Below are 6,597 nucleotides of genomic sequence, written 5' to 3' on the forward strand. Positions count from 1 at the left end.
TCACTTTGAGTAGCCAACCAAGCCGCTAGGCCCCAAATCCTTTCGAGGAACCAGACCTGCAGTCACCAAACAATTTCATAAAAATAAGAAATCGTTCGCAAGGAGGGAGAAAGCATATAAGAGGACGACCTAAAATATCCGTAAGTGTTTACTTGACATTGGCGAGCCGTGGCCAAAGTAGTTCCATCAAAATACCCTGCTCACAAACGAGCTGATACATTAGCTAGCTCAGAGAAGGAAATGCCAAAGCTGATAGCATAGAACCAGAGAACATACCTTGTGAGTGACGAAGGCACCGGAGAAAGTTGACACCATATCTTGCCTCAGAATGAGGAGGGATGAACAGAACCTTGAGGACGAACATCTGAAGCAGCTCCCACCAGTAATCGAATACAGTGACAGAGAGAGGAAAACCACAGGCATTAATACAATTATTTACAGGAAGCAGAGAGACACAACTGTAGACCATAGACATCTTGTGAACAGTCAGGGAGAAGAATGGAACAGGGGATACCGGACCTTACCGAGTCGTCATTGTCAGCAGACTAGGAGGAGCAACGTTTGGCAGCATTTCGAGTCAAAGGACGAGCAACAAAACCCCAGGTCGAAACCTCGAGAAACCACCAAGCATGCAGAGCATACAGAACCCAAATGAAATGTGCGAACCAAACGACCAAGTGAGGGTTTGATTACTTATACCTAGGCAGGATGAGAAATCCAAGGGAGGACAATTGGAAATCAACAGAGGGCATAGGTACCAATCATCTATACATGTACAAAGGAAAATTACAGTATCCATAAATTCAACCGCTGGCGAATCAACTTATATCCAAAAGAAATCTATTGTTCATTATTAACTGCCACGTAATTCCCTCATTGTTGTTCATGGAGAAGGGCTACGTGGGCTGGGACCATCACTCCCACATTCACCTAAATTCATAAGATCACTAGGGTAAACATGAGACGAGAGTCACTATGACATGACCCAACCTCCAGGTTCTAGTTAAACAAGTGGGGCCTGCAAACTAAACACATACTAACATCCTACAAGACCTACAAGTCACTCAAAGGGTGAAAAACCACCCTAAGTGACCAATCCCTATTTGTCACCCTTTTTCTCTGACCTAGGCCTATAAGCACACCCTTTACCCTGTCTGCATGTAGTTGTGAGCCTCCAATCACACTCACAATTCTTGCTCCATGTGATTATGACCCCACATATATTGTTGTGAGCATGTGGTTCAGATATTTGTGCCACTTTTTTATGCCAACCTCTATACCATGCCCGAGAATTTCCTGAAACTTTCCAGAATCATATTTTCATAATGGCAATGTTAACCATTCAAACTTGAATCCAAAATTTGACCTAGATTTCCTAGGACACACTAGACATTTCATCAAACACATGGAAAACATGTAAACTACAAGTAATGAATGTATATATGATCATAAGAGTTTGATATTCAACTAAGAATCACCAAGAAGGCTCTATGTCATCTCAACATAGTTGCAATAACACCTTTTAGTCCATATACTCTTCAACCATTCAATAACTAAACAAATCATGACAAGAGCCATAGATAACATACATCATGTAACCAACAAATAACCTTCATAGAAGTAATGGAAACTTAGTCATAATATCACTAACATAATCACTATAAGTATTCATGAATCACAAGTAGGAAAATAACTCTTATTAATATATGAAAATACCAACCAAGTCACGGACTTCCACGTACCACCTGACCATAGATTCGGTTGAACCAAATCTCTCTTCCAGCCAATCACCCCTATGCGATATTCTAAGCATGAATGTGGGATCTCATGGAATAAAAAATACAAAACCAACCAAGGCTTTGAGAGGACAAACAACCTCAACCCTCAACCACAATGATTCCACCTCTACAGTCGAGATAGCACCAACCAAATTGGTCTCTACCCAAGTTTTTTAGGGCTCTACGAACTAATAACTCAACCCAAAACCTTCTAGGGCTCTAGATCGTTTTTTTAACTTGGATCTAGGGACAAATAACTCAACCCATCAAGGGCTCCAAAGTGTTTGTCCCAACCTAGGCTCGAGGACTATTAACTCAACCCAAGTTTTGACAGGGATACCAGAGCATTTATTCACCCACAAGGCATAAGGAACATGAGCACCAATCAAAAAAAAGTTGGAATACAGTATCTGTTATCACTCTAGGCAACTCTCCTAGGTTGTAGCTTGGAGATGCCTAGTAACATATAATCTTCAATATTGTTCTCAGAACTATTGGAATGGATGATGGTTTGGATCAGTTTAGATAACCATTTCGGCTCTATTCTCACTCAAGACATGCATGAACACTCTCACTAATATAAGGCTTTAGACCACTAATTTTCAATAATTTATAGATTCAATGGATAGATGGAGAATATTGACTATACTACCATATTGCATACATAAACACATATGAATGACCAGCTACAGGAAGTAAATAGGACTTTCAAATCTAATTTATCAATGCAAAGATAAGATGACAGTTATCTGGCATTAAACACAGCAGAAAACCTGAATAACCTATTCAAGTGCAAGCATAGAACACCAAAGAGAATGGACATTGAACATATAATAGCAAAAGAATCTTATATTGCTAGAATGAAGATGAGAAGCTTGAAGGAACAGAGGAGGAACAATCTGTAGAAGTTGAACCCCTTTTACATCTAGTTTTCAGATATTTATAGCTCTTTACAATGATAATACTCTTCCCCAAGCTTCAACTGATCTATAAGGAGAGTTACACAAACTTTAATCCACCATCTTGCATGTCATCTTTGATATTCTTCTTCTTACAAAGATACTATGTATAAACCAAATATAAACATAACCAAGCATACCTTAGTGTGTTTCATGGGAGGCTATCTTGTTTGAACAAATTAGTCTAGATTAAAATGATATATACCAACATACCAACATCATTGACCTCTACATGACAACACAACTACAACAATGACCATCACCATAAATAACCAACATGCATGCATGATAAATACATAAACAATAGGATATGCATACATAACAATCACATCTACCCATGTCTCGGCTCTGATTTACATAAATTTTGGTTGATAGTAACTACTAAAAAGTCTACACATTTGCATTTTTAGTTTTCACATTTGCATTTTTACTTGAAGAAAACACTCTACTTATTAAAGTAACAAACCCTGGTATGTGTTTTTATTTACATCGTGTTCCTATCCATTTTATATGCAAATACTTACTTAGATTATGATGGACAGTAATTGATAATAAATATGCTATTATTATGGTGGGTAATAATGGATAGTAAATATGTAATTTACCTAATTATAAGCTATCTTCAATTATTTTAATTTTTGGAGGTTTCCTACAAAGATTCACAATGATAGGTATCAAAAGATCATGGCATAAATATTGCAGCTTTTATCCCTATGGCAAGGTGCTGTGAAAAAATTGCAATAAAAATCATTACATAATAAAACCTAAACCAATCATATTGGAGATAAATAATTTTAAAATATTAATAAAAGATAAAAATAAAAATTCAAGCCATAATGTTAAATTATGGATAATTGCAAAAACAAAAAATTGTCAAATACAAAGTAATATGGAGTCTGGTGGTAGGTATAAAAATTGAAAGCAAAAAACCTTAGAGAATTTAAAGAAATAAATATCTCCATCAGTTTTTCATGGTGTTTGCATGATTTGTTTCACTTGGGATGCTGCTAGATGTGCATAATTTATTGGAGCAACTACACATCATGATAGCAACTACACATCATGATCAAATATGGAAATATCAAATGTATATATTAAATAATTAAAAGAGTGTAAATAAAAAATATAATTATGATTTTATAGGAATGTTAGCATCTTAACCTGAAGAGATTGTTGTTGAACTTCTTTGATACCTACAATCAAAAAATAAAATTTGAAACCTATCATAAAAAATATTTAAATTAATTTTACATATCAAATATCAAAGATTATTTTTAAAAGTTAATTCTTACACATAAGATAAAGCATGAACAAGGCTTTGAAGTTCATCCATAGTGAACCCAATTTCACCAAGTAATACATGGTAATGAGTTGGTCTTGAAGTTCCCTCAAACACTATATAAATTTATTATTTATAAAAATGTGAATTATATATAATATATAATATAAAAAATACATATCAAATACTTACAATTCTCCCATTAAGTATTCTCCCATTATAGGACATAAGTAGAAATCAAAATTTCTAAGGTGACAAATATGGGAATCCACAATTGTCCCTGCATCAAAACACATAAGGTAAGTTATTTTTATATTATATCATACACAAATTTTAAATTAATAAATAACTAAATCACATCCTACTTAATAAAACAAATTTAAATATGTCCCTAGTAACATAACAATACAAATCACATTTTTGTTAGTAATTAACTCTAAAATTATGATATTTTTTAATATTATTCTTAAAATCAAAACACTTTATTTTGAATAGCATAGTTGAGAGAGAACATAATTAAAGTTGTTGTACATTTGTGTCCCCTCTCTCATGAAATAGTTTTGTGTGATGATTCTTTTGAGAAATTATGAATGTAATTTTTGGCCTAAAACCATGCTCCACTAAGTCACATGCCTATATAAATCCCCATTTATAATTTAGAATCAATAACAATAAATCATATTATATAAGAATCTAAATTTTTAATTGAAGAAAAAGAAATAAAAAACTAATGTTAAATAAAAACCTTCATAATTGCTCTCAACTCAATATTCAAAGCCATGCCAAATTGAGATTCACTAATTCCATCCCTATAAAAGATATGAGAAAAACCTTGTTACAACATGATTAACTATATATCCTTGTTACGACACATTTTATATATATATATATATATAAGATAAATAACCATATAAATAAAATATCTATATATATATATATGTATGGCTTATGCTCAAAGCATAAAATGACATAGTTATAATTTAAAACCGCGGAGAATACTAGGGAAGGATGGATTTTCTATTTGGATGGGGCATCCAAACTAAATCTGGGGAGAATAGTAGGGAAGTATTGGATGGTGGGGCATCTAAACAAAATTTAGGAATTAGAAGGATGATAAGTGTTCTGTACCATTGTGGCTGGGTCATATGAAAAATAATCAAGCAGATATTCATGGTGTTTATCAAAGGTTTTTGATTTCCAGATAAAAATTGTTGAAAAAACCCACCATCATATGAAATTCCCTCTTTATTTTGCAACCACAACATTTAGCTAAAAGCTCAACCTAAAAGAAAAATATCCTAAAAATATTATTGAAAAAAAAAAGCCTGAAAAATAGTAAGTTATTCCATCAATAACATACTTTTAACACAGTTTGGGTAGCACAAAAGAAGCACAAAAACTACAGATATGTAAAGCGTTTAAAAAGCCAAACATAAATTCAACATTATCCCCACATACCTGAAGATGATCATTTGCTCTGGTTTCCGGGAGCAGCTTTTATAAAAATATTTTAATACTTCACTGTGTAACCAACGTAAATGTTAGATCTAATATTTACTTGAACCATATGAGAGATTCGTTATACATATGTCCCAGCCAACTTTTGTTCAAAATCAACTGTGGGTTTTGTTCATCCTAAATAATCTGACATGGGTTTTGTTCAACTGTGGGTTGAGATGTCTGAAACGGGATATTTTCGAATCTAACAGTGAAAAGCCTAAATAATGAAGCTCTTTACTTACAGTTTCAAGATATTTTCAGAATTTGTAATTGATATAAATGGGACAGTTGGAAAAAATTAGTTCGATATTAAAAAAAAAACGGATTTACTTGATTATGCCAAGGTCCTTTTCCTCTCCGTTCGGCGCAAAAGATTGTCTGTAAAGTTCCTCAAAGATCTCAGACCTGGGTGTTTGAAGTCTTATGAAAGCTTTATACTTTGTAAAGAACGGCCATTCTCTCGAGGAAGCAACCTACCAACAATTTGTTTATAAATTTAACACAACATTTCATAAACACGACTATAAGAGAACTTGGTGAGACAAAATAAAATAAATAAATTGAGAATCCACTTACAGCTGCAACAGCAGGTGAATCTATATTTCCAGAAGATCCACGTGAAACGTCCATCCCAATAATAATGGTTGGTATCATCGATATTTTAGGTATCGTTTTTTCATATTCCACATTCAACACACTGTTCTAGCCATTCAACTGCTACAACAAAAAAAGAAAATAATGGTGAAAATGTTCATTCCAGTTTAGGTTTTTTTTTTTTGTAATAGTTGGTGAAAAATTCGAAAACATTATATTGATAGGAAACTAAATCAGTGGTGAAAAATTCGTTATATAACAGCACAATTGAGTTTTGAGTAAAACTCTACTCCACATGACTCAATAAATTTGTAAATATTAATAACCCTAACAAACATGAAAAAAAGGTACCTTTGCATTTATCTTCATAGCGACCTTCCTTAAAGATTGTTCGTTGACCTTAACCTTTTCCTTAATAGGCGACCTACACTGATTCACCACTCCGCAGTCCATAAACAAAACTTGTAAAATAACCGAATGTATTTTA

At 33.4% G+C, this 6,597-nt stretch overlaps 1 pseudogene; it reads right to left on the reverse strand.

Annotated features, from left to right (window-relative positions):
* Positions 1-3,706: 3,706 nt before the first annotated feature.
* On the reverse strand, positions 3,707-6,146 carry LOC149242794 (protein argonaute 9-like; annotated as a pseudogene).
* Positions 6,147-6,597: the final 451 nt, after the last annotated feature.

The sequence above is a fragment of the Pinus tabuliformis genome, chromosome 8 (assembly GCF_031772625.1).
Source record: "Pinus tabuliformis cultivar Carrire ecotype Pingquan chromosome 8, CPIR1, whole genome shotgun sequence".
NCBI lineage: Eukaryota > Viridiplantae > Streptophyta > Pinopsida > Pinales > Pinaceae > Pinus > Pinus tabuliformis.